General features: G+C 38.8%; 2 long non-coding RNA genes across 2 annotated transcripts in view; one reads left to right on the top strand and one right to left on the bottom strand.

The window, feature by feature from the left end:
* The window catches only part of LOC115305024, a 70,790-nt gene extending 69,833 nt beyond the window's left edge, over nt 1-957 (bottom strand). The window contains exon 1 of the long non-coding RNA XR_003914727.1: nt 935-957. This is a non-coding gene — a long non-coding RNA (uncharacterized LOC115305024). The remainder of the gene's footprint in view (nt 1-934) is intronic.
* A 6,719-nt stretch (nt 958-7,676) lies between these two features.
* The window catches only part of LOC115305025, a 43,303-nt gene continuing 36,459 nt past the window's right edge, over nt 7,677-14,520 (top strand). The window contains exons 1-2 of the long non-coding RNA XR_003914728.1: nt 7,677-7,768; nt 8,059-8,166. This is a non-coding gene — a long non-coding RNA (uncharacterized LOC115305025). The remainder of the gene's footprint in view (nt 7,769-8,058; nt 8,167-14,520) is intronic.

The following is a 14,520-nucleotide window of genomic DNA, read 5'->3' as shown; positions in this document are numbered from 1 at the left end:
GCTCATTTCCCCTCCATCACATTGACACAGCCCCAGGTCGCTTGGGCAAGGCAAGTGACAGGCTCAGTGTCACCTCTCCTTTCCCTGATGATAATGATCCTCCCTTACATGGTTAGCTGCTTCTTCCTGAAACCTGAGGCATTTTGCCTCAGGCCATCTCTCTAATTCTTAAGAGAAATTGGACACAGCTTAAAGATTTGATTATTCTGACTTCCACAGTTCATTAAGATAGCACCACAAGCTCTGAGTCCAGGAACACTTAGAAGTGCCCCAATTCTGCACAGCGTTTAGCTTCTATATCTGGTTATTTGCATCTCTCTGGAAAGTGGACCATATAAACCAACCATGGACATCATATGCAGTGTCTATTAGTTTGATACAACAAAGGTCATCCCATTTCTGCTCAAAGCCAGCAATTATTTCCCTTTCACACACCTCACACACATGGGCTAATAGTTTTTTAAAAAGATAAAGAACAGCAGAACACTGCATGCACAGGACTAACAGGTATCATAAGCAACTTCCCATCTTCCCTGTTAGTGATATCAGTGTCCCCTCAACTATGATGGGCTGGCAGTTACAATGGATCAGGAGGCCTAAGAGCTTCACCTACTAGCCAGGGTCTGTCTTCACAATCCTCCCTTACTAGGATTTTTCGACATTTCTTCCAGAAAACATTTTTCGAAAAGAAAGAGAAAGCACCTAATGTATTATCTGACCTCAAAGCTTCATCTGAAGTAAATACACTGACAATTCTTCCAATCTATCAGTTTTCCTGTGCTTATTGCTTTCCACTGGTATTTTTACTCCCACCTTTTCAAATAACTGGCAACTCAGCTCCCAGAAACAGGATAATCGCCAGCACTCTGGTTACCTCCCTTCCCACCTGAGCTGACCACATGGGAAGTTAGGGCTCTGGTGAGACATCACTCACCTCTGGCAGAATCATAGTCTCCAGTTGAACTGGACAAATGAAAGAATTCCAATTTATCATAGTTCCAGCTTTTGGAGAGGACAGCTACAGATTCTGCCAAAAATATCCAGCCCCTGACCAATCATTTTCTATTAACTAATATGTTTAAATGATTACTCAATATCTTGAAAAGAAAAGGGAATAATGCTGCTCAGTCTGTAAAAACAAGGCACTGTCTATATAGAAACAAGACACCCTGATTTTTTTTCATTTGCAAATCCACACTTAAAGAGAATCCCAGACCAGAACGCAGGAAGCTCTCCTGGATGACCTCTCTCCGTTTCCTGCCAAAGGAGGAATAGGCTCCTGAGACCATCCAGCAGACTGTGAGGAAGTCAGAGTTGCATCGCTCCAAAAATCTTAGGGCTGAGCAAGGTTTCATCTTCAAGACGAATCTTGGCACTCTGACCAGGTCATTGTTTAATGAGTAAAGAGATAAATGCTTAAAATTTCGCCATGGATTCAGAGTCAAAAGGCAAGAAGGCAAAGAAAAATGTCTTTTTACAGACAATAGGCTTTAGAAATATCAAAGAGCTCCCTTGTAGAGCAGGGATCTACCAGATGAGTTGGTAGAGACTGGAATTTAAGAATTAGTCGAAACAGTGTTGGGTGTGAAATAGAATTGGAATGTGGCTATGTAGCTGGTGCAAAGTATAGTTCAGGAGCCCTTTCAATAAAGGGAAAGGACCTGAATGCCTTTCTAATACTGTCATCTCCCACCTTACCTCTGATTTGCCTTGGCTCATTTAAATAAAAGAAAAGCAGAAGTATTTATTAAATCAACAGTATTTTGATGGTAGTAACAAAAGCCAGCATTTATATGGTAGATTTGCTTTTTGTTTGTTTGCTTCTATATAGTAAATTTTATCCCTATAACAATGATGAGACCCAGGAAATATGATTCTCATACTGACCACTGACTAGACTTCTGAGGAACATGTTTTCCTAAGTCTGCCAATGTCTTCTTTCTTAGTGTCTCAGCAAACACACCTGAATATCCACTAAATCTGAGTCCTGAGTGTTTTAGTTTTAGATTTCTGCATACCATCTAATTAGTGGTGATCTCAACCTAGATAGGCCCTGTCCATTTTGTTCATAATTGTCTTTGTCCTCCAAATGTGGCTTCACCCACCATGAACTCCGCAAACTAGCAAACAATAAAAAAAGCCAATGTGGTGCATAAGTTTTCATGTCATTACCTACAAAGTACTCTTGAGACCCCCTTTATACACCTCATGTGTCCATTCATCCCCTCCAGTGAAAATGCAAAAGATAACTAAGAGTAGATATATAATAAACCAAAACCAAAATTCACCACTCTCTGTGAAATGGCTCATGTCCTAAATTCCTCAGTAACAATGACTGCTTAGATTGCTTGCTATCCTTTACTGATAATGACAAACTTTACTGATAATGACAACTTAACTCAACCAACCTCAGTATTTTGAATTAAAAAATTCACAGTGTCAAATAAAAGAATAGTGAAGGAAATCAAACACAAATAACAACAAATAGAACCATAAAATTATCATCACTAACATGGATGGAGTTAGTTATCATGAAAAATAAATAATCAGAAATAAGTAATTAATTAGTTATTGTGAAATGTAATTAATTAACCATGTCACCATCCTAACTAACTTGTGGGTATACAGCTGTCATTATATGACATAATATTTTAAGGAGTGCAGCATAAACCTGCTAAGACTAGCAGGGGATGTCTTATTATTATTATCATCATCATCATCATCATCATCATATCATATATAATAAATTATACAACAGAGATGTCATACTATACAGATCATATTTAATGATCTAAGGAAGGGAAAAAGGAAAGAAAGAATGAGCAAATAAAGGAAAGTTGGTCTATATCATTTCTAGATAACTCATTGCAGGTAAGGCAGAGAGCTGGCCTCTTTGCCCACACTTCACTCTCCTTTTCAATTCATCTTCCACATTCTTGTCAAAATGAACTCTACAATAAATATGATTATCCTGTGCTTTCCTTATCCCAGCCTCCAATTCATCTGTAGCTTGCAGTGGTATCTTTCAATTTTTTTTACTGTAGTTCATAGAAATACATTTTATGTTTTGACACACATGTATGCACACACACTCACACAAGTAAAAAGTATATTTCATGGAGAATATACTGGTAGTTGACAGGAGCTGGGGAGGGATGAAGGTGGGTGTGACTATCAAGAGGTAGCATGAGGGAGACCTATGTTAATGACACAGTTCTGTATCTTGATTATGGCAGTAAATACATGAGGCTACATGCACAATGGAGTCACATTGATCTCTACATGCACATTCAAATGACTGTGTGCAAAACTGGTGAAATCCAAAGAGGCTCTACTGATTATACAGATGTCAGTGTTCTGGTTTTGACAGTATTTCAGTTGTGTAGAATGTTAATGTTGGAGGAAGCTGTAAGAGAGGTGGCTGGAACCTCCCTGTGAATTTCTTTGCAGCTTTCCATGAATCTAGAATTGCTTCAGAATAAAAAGTGTTTTTTAAGTTAATAGAAAGAAACTTCACAAACAATATTTAACTTTAGTATAGGTAATATACTCTGATATTTCTAGTCCTTTGTATTTTTTTAACACAGGCTATCACACACCAAGTTATTTCATGACTTGTGACTCGATTTTGAACCCACAATTTGAACAACACTGACCTAGAAAAGAAAGCCCTAATTATTTAGCATGACCAGAGATCAACCTTTCTATTTTCATCTCCCATTACACAACACTGAATTTCAATGTTGTGTAACCTTGGGACATACTAGTTTCTCAAATGCTGAACAAATGAATGAGTGACAGATGCAAGAAATATATAAGCCTTTTTCTACCTCATCTTGCTTCTAACTAAAACTAGTAGGACAAACTTTATGGGGGTCTTCTGTGTATATTAATAACATTTGGGTTTATTCTAGTAATAAAAATATGTTCAAAATAAAGAATTTAGGAATATAGAAAAGTAAAAAATTAGAACAGAAAATCATTAACTAACCTCATACTCTCCAGAGCTAATCACTGATATTTTGATGTTTCCCTTAAAAGGTTTTATGCATAAATATATATATAAATATATACATTTTATGATGTTGGAAACGCAATTGTTATATGGATTTATGTACTCTTTCGTGTGCTATTTATTGTTTCATGTTTCTTTTTTGAGCATTTTCCATGCCATTCAATATTTATTGAAACATCACTTCTAAAAACTTCACAATAGTGTTGTATGTTGAGCTATTCTCCTATTTGAACACCTACCTTGTTTTCACCTTTTGCCACCATAGATAATACTGCAGTAAGCATCATTAAACATGCATTTTCATAAAAAAAATTCTATCCTTGAGTAATACCATGTTTTCATTGCAAGTTTGGGAGGCAAAACAACAGTATTAGTATGCATTGGTTGTTGGGGGATGATAGTAGCTGATAGAGTCTGTGGGTGCCAGAAGAATAGACTCCCTTGACACATCATTGATGTGACCTAGACTGAGGGAATGTGAGCTGGCTTCCTATTATCTGAATACTTTTTCCCCTTTATTAATGTCAAAGATAAAGATTTTATAATAATAAACATTGATCAGATTACATGCAAACTGATATATGTAATCAAACACACACTGTCCCACCATTTCTGGGCCATACAAACATGCACCCAGTTTCACTCTTGGCAAACTCTGTTCTGCAACCCATTACACAAGGCCTCCAGCCAGGGCCACCGTCACTCTGGGGCAGGCTTGCCTCCCCCTGGCTCATTCCCTCCAGCCACCCCCAGCCTGCACTCATCTTGTCCATTTGCTCCAGAGCTGCAGTGAGTGTCAGCCTCTCATTGATCCCGTGGCCCCTTCCAGTCATGGGGACTCTCCAGGCCTGTCTCCTCTAGGGCCCTTCCCTGACAACAACAGATCCAGGCAGCTCCAGGAGCTACTCCACTCTTCTACTACCCAGCAGGGCCTGTGAGCACTGGGGTAGTGCCATGTTCTCTTCACCTTTCATGGGGCCTTGCATGTGAGGAGCCCCTGGAATACCACCTGTTTACAGGGACCCAAAGCAGGAGTACTGGCAGCTTCTCCCAACATTCCTCTTTCTCCAAAGGACCTTTTCCTTCTCTTTTCAAAGGCATGCACAAATAACACCTCTTTTCTGGTAAAAATAACCAGATAAATACAGCATTGTCTTTAAGAGTGTTAGAATAGGCATTGGGACAGGGTTCTAGCCCTAGGGCTTCCATTTCCTTATCATGTGAGAATAAGCACTGACCGGATGTCATCATTTCTTTATGGTTTTCTTTGCCTCCAAATGGTGATATTCATAGTTGCCTGAACAAAATGAAAACAGCATGAGGTTATAATGGTGACTGTGTCTGCAAAGTGGTACCACTGTTGCAGGTGGACAGTAGCATCGGTGCAGTTGGGGGCAGTAGCATGGCAAAGTCCTCCACAATATACACAGTCACCTCCCCAGGCCAGGCACCTCACCTGGTGGGAAATGTGCCTGAGAGCAAATGCATAGACAAAGAACAAAGGCAAATATTCACATCCCTTGCAACTTTGCTGCCCAGCACACTCCTTCTCCATGCTGGCTATCATTGTACCCAAAAAGTAAAAATAGCTCCACTTTCAAGCTTCACCTCAATAAATTAGGACAAGGGTTAGAGGCCAAGGTTCTAGCAGAGGGAACCTTATAGCAACAATGGGATGGCCCCAGACCAAGGAGAGGTTAGTCCTGGGGCACAACCTTCACTAATTTGCCTCCACTGACTTCATCTGGCTCTGACAGCACCACCCACCTAAAGATCAGATGCATGTTCCTTGATACTGAATGGTCTTTGAAAAATGAATATGTTCAATAGAATCTATTTATCTTGGGGGGGAATGAATATAATTCCAGTCAGTGTTCAAAGACACTATTTTTTTAGCCTGCACAGTAGCATATGGTTACGGTAAGGTAGCATGTCAAGCCAAAGTCTTTTGTGAATCCAGGGCAAAGCTCTTTTCCAATGACATAAGGTAATTATGAATAGAAGGGTGATCCTCCTTCAAGTCCAGCAGGAGCTCAATTCTGACTATTCATATTGGTCATACCCACTCAGAATGACAAAATCATTTGATGGACAGTAGACAGATATGCATTATTCACAGAGGCATCTTCAAAGAAATTCCATAAATTATAGGTTTCCTGAAACTGAAAGTTCCAGTGAGCTGGCGGTGAATGCCAGGGGTGAAGAGGTGTAATCAGCATGAGTATTGTTCCTGGTTAATTTGTCCCTTACAGGTGGCTGCATTTTATGCCCCAGGAAGAAGGGCTCTCTTTGTGTTATCTCAGAACTGCCTTCAACTCTTCCCATAGACTGCCTACATTCACTGATTCTTGACCTGGCCTGCACATTAGTATTGCCCTGGAGCTTTTTAGAATCCCACTGTCAGGGTCACTCCTGAGAGATTCTTCATTGATCTGAAGTGAGGCCTGGGCATCAGTATTTTTTTAATCTCTGTAGTTGATTCTAATGTGCAGCCAGGGTCTAAAAATAATGAACTAACCACTATAATTGCTTAAGAGATTTACACTTTTTTTAAGGCAATCAGGTTGTGTTCTTGAATACCTTGCCCTGTATATTTAGATTCCAAATACATAAATCAACATCCATTTAAGTCTGGGTTCTCCAGAGAAATAGAACCAATAGAATGTATATACAGAGAGAATTATTTTAAGGAATTGTCTCACGTAATCGTGGAGTCTGTTGAGTCCAAAATTTATAGGGCAAGCCAGCAGGCTAGAGACCCAGGAAAGAGTTAATGTTAAAATTCAAGTCCAAAGGCAGCCTGGAGGCAGAAATCCTTCCTCCTCAAAAGACATCAGTATTTTCTCTCTTAAGGCCTTCAAATGGTGAGGTGATTCACATTTTGTAAAGTAACTGGTTTTATTTAAAGTCTACTGATTTAAATGTAATCATATCTAAAAACTATACTCATAGCTATATCTAGGCTGGTGTTTGACCAAATGGCTGGGCACCATATCCTAAACAAGATAACACAAATAATTAACCATCACAGTAATCTTCAATGGATGAATCTGAACACTGTATAGATGACTCAGCCCCTTGGCCATCTGACAAAGTGCTTCAACTCTGTGCTTCTCCAACTCATTTTAGGTTGTTTACATTATTTACTAAGGACTAATGTTAATGTTTGTATCTCCAAAGAGAACAGGTGTGGCTACTACTAAGTGATGGGCACCAATAGGGCTGGAGAATTCTGGGGAACAGTACAAAACTCATTTGAGATTGAAGTCCTGGAATCAGTCGAAAAGAGAGAGCTGACAAGATATCAGACAAACGGACACAAGAAGCTAGGATCTAGAAATAAAGTAGCAGCTGCCACTCCCAATTAGTTACTGCAGGTAGATAGCTGAAGGCTCTCCATCCTGGAGCAATTCCTGACACAATAGTTTTAATCCAGGCAGATAGGAAACAGAGGAAAATGTGTTACCATATGCAAACCCAGTAAATAAGGAGACAACACCAGGCCTATAGTGGAAACTCTACTCACCATTAGGCCAGTAAGAATCATTGTGACATCTAAAATAGGTCATCAGCACAGTTTTTGACCAATACCAGTTTATCTTCTGGTTATATGAAATAATATGAAACACCTGAACCAAGTTGAAATATAAGATATGCCAATCAAGTACCTTCCACTGCATCAGGGAACACTCTTGCTTTCTGGCTTCCAGCAGTACAGTGGAACAGAAAATTGAAGTCATAGATTACTATGAGGTTGGTAAATACATTCCCAAGGATCCTATTCTAGGGTGGCAATAGGTTGACTGACAGTCTCCCTCCTCCAAAGTTCCTAAGATAAACTCCTCCACACAATCCTCTTTTTCTATCCAGGCCTAGGTTTATACAGGGGCACCCTAGCACTTATTCTAAGGGACTGCAAGTCAACAGGTTAGGGAAAGAGTTGGGGGTGGATCCTGAAGGCAGTGGAAGGTATCTAGTAGAGAGAACCTGGAAAAGTTTCCTACATTCCCCTGCCTTTCTCATCGGTTCATCTTTCCTATCAGGACACCGATGATACAGAACCATCTACCAAGAATGTGAGACTCAGGCTGCCTATACCCAGCCATGGGTTCAGAACAAATGGCAATGATTCAACTTGGTTCAGAAGTAAGGTGGGTATACCAATTGGCTTAAAGCTAGATTATGTCTTCGTGTCCCTTGGAAAGGTAACCTCTGGGCCTCAGTGTCATTATAGGTGAAGTAGGGATAGTAATATGATGCCCTAAAGAGTGTTGCTGTGAGAACTGAAGAGCACATTTAAATCACAGCAAAGTACCTTGCATATAGGCACACCTTCTAACTCTAGATCAGTGGTTCTCAAAGTATGTTCCACACACTCCTGAGGATCCTAAGACATTTCAAGGGGGGACATGTGGTCAAAACTATTTTTATAATAACACTAAGACATTATTTGCCTTTTTATTCTGCTGATGTTTGCACTGATGATAAACAAAAAAACAGTGGTGGGTAGAACTACTGACAGCTTTACACAAACCAAGACTCCAAAAGGTTGTAGTGGCCGGTTATTTTAGTCTTCACTTCCACAAAATCAGTAAAAAAACAATTCAGTACCACAAAGAACTTAAGAATGTTCCTCAATGTGTTAGAGAAGTAAATTGATTAATTTTATCAGTCTCAACACAAGTGCACATCTTTTTAACATGTAGCATGACAAAACAAGAAGCATGAAAAAATCACTTTTGCTGCATACCAAAGTGGGGATAGTACTTGTGCATTCATTTGAACTGTGGACTGAACAAGTCACTTTTTCAAGGAATAGATTTTTACCTGAAGGAACTATGGACAGACAAACAATGGTCCTTCAGATTTGGGTATTTGTTAGGCATTGTCTCTAAAATGAATAACATGGCCTTGTCAGCCCAAGAGAGAAGACTGACAGAACTTGCCAATGATAAGAATCTAGCTTTCAAGTGAAAATGAGAATTCTGGAAAACCTGTGTCTGCTACCATAAGCTTGACAACTTCCCAATACTTAGAAACTTTTCTAAAGAGATGGAGGGATGATATAACAAATGTAATCTTTTGATGTTGTTTAATGGAAATGTCACTATGTGGAAGATCAATACAACTCAACAAACTAATATTTTCCAAATGACTAATGCATGAAGTTACAAAATTACACACAGGTAAAAGACCCATCCTAAGTGTACAATAGACAAATAGGTTATAATGTAGCAGAATATGAAAAGTTTATTGATATGGCTTCAGATTCTATAATTGCAACTAACTTTTAACAAATTATTTCTTGTCAGAGCACCTTGGTAGCTCAGTTGGTAAAGCATCCAACTTCTACTCAGGTCATGATCTCATGGGAGTTCAAGTCCCACATTGGGCTCTCTTCTATGTGTACAGATCCCACTTCTGACCCTCTGTCTTCATCTCTCAGAAGAATATTCACAATTATTTGAAAATGCTATTAAACTACTTCTCCCCTTTCTTTTTTTTAAATTTACAATAGTTTATTGTCAAATTGGTTTCCATATAACACCCAGTGCTTCTCTCCACAAGTGCCCCCCTCCATGACCATCACCCCTTCCCCCCGCTTCAGCCCTCTGTTTTCAGTATTCAATAGTCTCTCTTGATTTGTGTCCCTTGCTCTCCCCAACTCTCTTTCCCCTTTCCCCTCCCTATGGTCCTCTGTTAGGTTTCTCCCCTTTCTAAGCACGTATCTATGTAAGGCCAGATTTCCTTTAGCTTTTTCAACCAAAACAACATATTCCAACAGATTGAATTCAGCCATAGATAAAAGAAACAGCTGTCTTCTTTTAAGGTTTGCAGAAACAATGCCATTCTTTTCACAAAAGTGTTTTGTTTTAGGAAATATAATTATATTTCATTAAAATATGTTATTTCTTTTAACTTGTAAAGATTTTGTATTATTATTTTCAAAATAGTAATAAATAAATGTTTTTAAATTTTTCATTTTTCTGATTTCTCAAATCTAGTACATACTGATAGAAGTTACTCACATAAAAATTCTTTGTCATGTTCAATACTTTTAAAGAATATAAAGGATCTCAGTATTATAAAGTTTGAGAACTACTGATCCAAGTTATCATTATCACACAACTGTAGCTAGTCTGGAAGAGCATCCTACCAAAGTAACAATCCATTGCTTCAGCATCTTTGTTAATTTTGGCCCTTCAATTTGCTCTGTTTCTCTTTGTCCACCAAAATCCTGCCCATTTTTCAGCAGGCACATCTGAAGTGCCCTTATGTACAAGAAATCCTTCATGGATACTGTAAGAACCACATCCCACTATCCTTTACCAACTGCTTTTATGTCTATGCCTCATAATATGTTCTTTATTTGTCCAATGTTACACATCGTATCATACCAACACATACCAACTTGATTGTAAAGCCTTTGAGAATAAAGTTTCCTGAGGTGCTTGGGTGGCTCAGTTGGTTAAGCGTCCGACTTTGGCTCAGGTCATGATCTCATGGCTTGTGGGTTCAAGCCCCATGTCAGGCTCTGTGCTGACAGCTCAGAGCCTGGAGCCCACTTTGTATTTTGTGTCTCCTCTCTCTCTGACCCCTCCCTGATCACACTGTCCCTCTCTGTCTCTCAAAAATTAATAAAATGTTTAAAAAATTTTAAGAGAATAAAGACTCCATTCAGTAGTTATTTACCTATATCCAGCACATGGGTACAAAATCTACATAACTTAAATTTAAAGGTGATCATACAAATTGAATGTATGTATCAGAGTTAATCATGAACAGGTTTTTGCCACATAGCTCCCCCTTAAGAAATTGACATATTCTCATGGACCTTACATTTTCATCTTTGTTTAAGTGAAGAATCTTCTATACACAGTTGTTCTTTATTTACTAACAGGACTTTTCTTAAATTTGGCTGATGCTTAGTTCAATACATGCTAAGTGGATGAACATATCTGATCCTGGCTCTTTATTATTACACACTTTTCAAATACATCTCCCAGAATCTCATGACCAATTATAATCTCTGAAAGACAAGGCCTACAGTCCCAATAAGAAGCTTTTAAAAACTGGATAAGATATGAGATTAATTGTGGAAATGTGAATAGGTTTGAAAAGTAGTTTTAAAATCACAAATAAGTAATAATTATTTACAATGTTATAGTTATGGATGATTTTTTCTATTTCATAGATTTTATTTAACGATATTTGTATTAATTTTTTTACAATTTTATTGTATATTTAAAATCCAGTTATACATTTCTTACAAGGTAGGTTTTATGAGCACATAGATCAAAAGCCAACTGTGAATATTATTTGGATGATACTTCAATAATGTTATTTAAAAAAACTGTGGCTTACTTGGGGGGAATATATATGCATTAAATATTGGGTAATATGAGTTTACAAAAAATCTGGGACATTTAGGGAATAATATTAACAGAAAACTGAGCAAGCCTAGTAGACCAGAACCCAGCCAAATCTGCACCAGGTAGTATGGCTAGGGTCCCAATGCTGGTATTCCGTTCCCTGGACACTTACCACTGGTATAAATTTCTACAGATAGCCTCACAGTGTTGGGCAGAAGCATCTGATTGGTAAAGTCCTGGTCATACAGGTGGCAAGAAGTAGGCAAAGGGGATTATTTGTCCCCTCCTTTTGCTTTTGTTGGGAATCTTGGCCCTCCCTTCCACCAAGATCTGCATGATGGAGAGCCCCCAAGGAGAAGGATGTTCAAGTGGTGGAAAGCCAAAAATTGACACAAACACATAATACTATATACAACTAAAGCATTTGAAAAGGCCACAAATGACAATTACAGTAAAATTCATTGCAAGGAGTTAAATGAATAATGCTCTCCTTTCACTTAAGAAGAAAACTATTTTCTGGCTTTTGAAGATAATGTTGAAAGTCTCAGTTCTGTTAGGCTATATCCTATGGCAGCAGATAGCTCAATTTACCATCAACACTCTTTTAAATTTTGCAAACCCCATCCATTCTTCGAGGCCAATTTGAAGTTCCTACTCTTCTGTGAGGTGACTTAAGTGTTCTTCTGCTAAAACAATTACCTACCCATTGACAGAAATGTGTTTACAAACACTCTAGAATCTAAATAAAAGCAAATGTTAGGATGAGAAGAGTAATTCTGATGTCAACTATATCTTTTGAGAAAACAATATTCAGACACTGCTGCTAGGCAATTGGCAGTCAACAGGAGTATGTTCCACCCATGCAGTCTATCTGGAAATATACCACAATGGCTTACTGTTTTCACCTGGAGCAAGCAGGTTTCAGTTCAAGCCCTGCTTTCTCTATTTCCTGGCCAGGTAACCTTGGATCAATTTGCTTAACTCCAAACTAGAGTTACCTCAACTGCAAAATAGTAACAATAATCGCACCTACCTGTTGGGGTTGTTGTTGGGATTACATGAGATAATGCATAGAAGTAGCAAGTGCCTTATCCATAACCACTTGATAATTGTTAGCTATTATACACTGACCTCAATGTAGATTTCAAACTTAACTCCTCCTGTAAAGTAGTAAGTATCCCTTTCAATACTTCTAGTGTCAGCCTAAGCTGCAGACAACAGAAATTTACCCTGCTTGATATTTAAGTGGCCACTAATTTTTGGAAGATAATTCAGCTATTAGGTAATGTATTATTTAATGGCTTGAATTGTTTCATTGTTTTGTCCCAAGTTTTAACTGGTTCATATAAATTTCAGTCCTGATAAATGGTTACATCAAGCGTTTATACTGCAGAGCTAAAACACAGGACAAAGATGTGATCCCTCCCTTGGAAAATGATACTCAGGCAAGCAGGAAACATTACAATCAGCTTAGGAAAAGGAAGAGGAAATGAATTTGCATGCTAGGGAGGGAAGTAGGGACCAATCACAAATAATACACTGCACTTGTGAGCACTTCCAAAGTATTCTGACATGTTATTCACTGCTGAGAGAGGAAATCTGAGTTGACATGTTATTTTCTGAGCTGTTTATTAATGCATTGACTGAGGAAGAAGCCTATCAGCCTTCAATCCCATCCTCCAATTCAAAGTCAGGGTCTTGTCACAGGCTCTCTCTGCTAACTGAGAGAAGGGGAAAACTAAGATTCTGAAAAAGCTGTTACGAACAGTTAAGAAAAGAAACCTGATCTTCACTGCCCCCCCTTGCATGAGTATAACAAAGCTTATGCTTTCAGTGGGAGCATCTGAAGTGGAATTTCCATTAATCTTGGGCCAAAAAAAAAAATGCCTTCTGTTCAGCTACCAATCAATCCGTCCCAAATGAAGGAGGCAGTTAACGGGTTTTTTTGTTGGGACTTTCTGTTTTTTGGTGTTTTAGTTTTTTGTTTTTTTTTTTTTTTTACCAAACTGAACCTCTCTGCCTCTGGACTAATATCAGAGCTAAAGAAATTAATCAGGCACATACTGACGGCAGAGCTTCAAAATGTAATCTATATTGATGGGTTCTAACTCTGTAGTTCAGCAGTTAATGGGAAAAACAGACTTTTCCAGGGGCTAAGAGGTAATCTTGCTGCCATGGTAAAGAGCATAAATGCTATTTTGACATAACGTAGTAAAGTGACCAGAGCCCATCGCTCCCTTGAGAAAAGGGAAGAGGGGATTAAAATGTATTTTGTGAGATTGGAGTGAAACAGAAAGAAGGATTTACTGATACCAAAAGGTGTTCAAAATTAGAATCAGTCACCTCCAGACCTGATTTCAACCCCTTTGATTGATTCTTTCTCCTTTGGCATTTTTAAAAATCAGACTAGCTTGGCAGTGGCGCCTGGGTATCTCAGCCAGTTGAGCATCGGACTTCAGCTCAGATCATGATATTGCGGTTTGTGAGTTCAAGTCCCGTGTGGGGCTCTATGCTGACAGCTGAGCTCCCGGAACCTGCTTCAGATTTTGTCTCCCTCTCTCTTTGCTCCTCCTCCCCCCGCCTCAGCACTTATGCTCTCACACTCTCTCTCTTTCTGTCACAAAAAATAAATAACAACAACAACAACAAAGACAGCTGTGTTATGAGTTCATACTTGAGTGAATAGGGAATAAAAAAATATTTAAAGGGGTGTCTGGGTGGCTCAGTGCGTTGAGCTTCCTACTTTGGCTCAGGTCATGATCTTGGGACTTGTTGGTTGAGACCCACATTGGGCCTTGCACTGACAGCTCAGAGACTGGAGTCTGCTTCAGATTCTGTGTCTTCCTCTATCTCTGCCCCTCCCCTGCTCATGCTCTGTCTCTCAAAAATAAATAAATGTTTAAAAAAATAGAAAATAAAAATCAGACTAGCTCAGGTGCTACTCTCCAACTACTGTTCCTGGCCAGAAATGCACTCAAGCACTTTTGTCAACTAAAAAACTGGGAATCAATAGATGTATTTATTATTTTTTTAATGTTTTTTATTTATTTTTGAGAGACAGAGAGAGACAGCATGAGCAGGGGCGGGGCAGAGAGAAAGGAAACACAGAATCTGAAGCAGGCTCCAGGCTCT

Source organism: Suricata suricatta, chromosome 10 (assembly GCF_006229205.1).
Source record: "Suricata suricatta isolate VVHF042 chromosome 10, meerkat_22Aug2017_6uvM2_HiC, whole genome shotgun sequence".
In the NCBI taxonomy this organism is placed as follows: domain Eukaryota; kingdom Metazoa; phylum Chordata; class Mammalia; order Carnivora; family Herpestidae; genus Suricata; species Suricata suricatta.
This window is presented reverse-complemented; position numbering and strand designations above follow the sequence as displayed.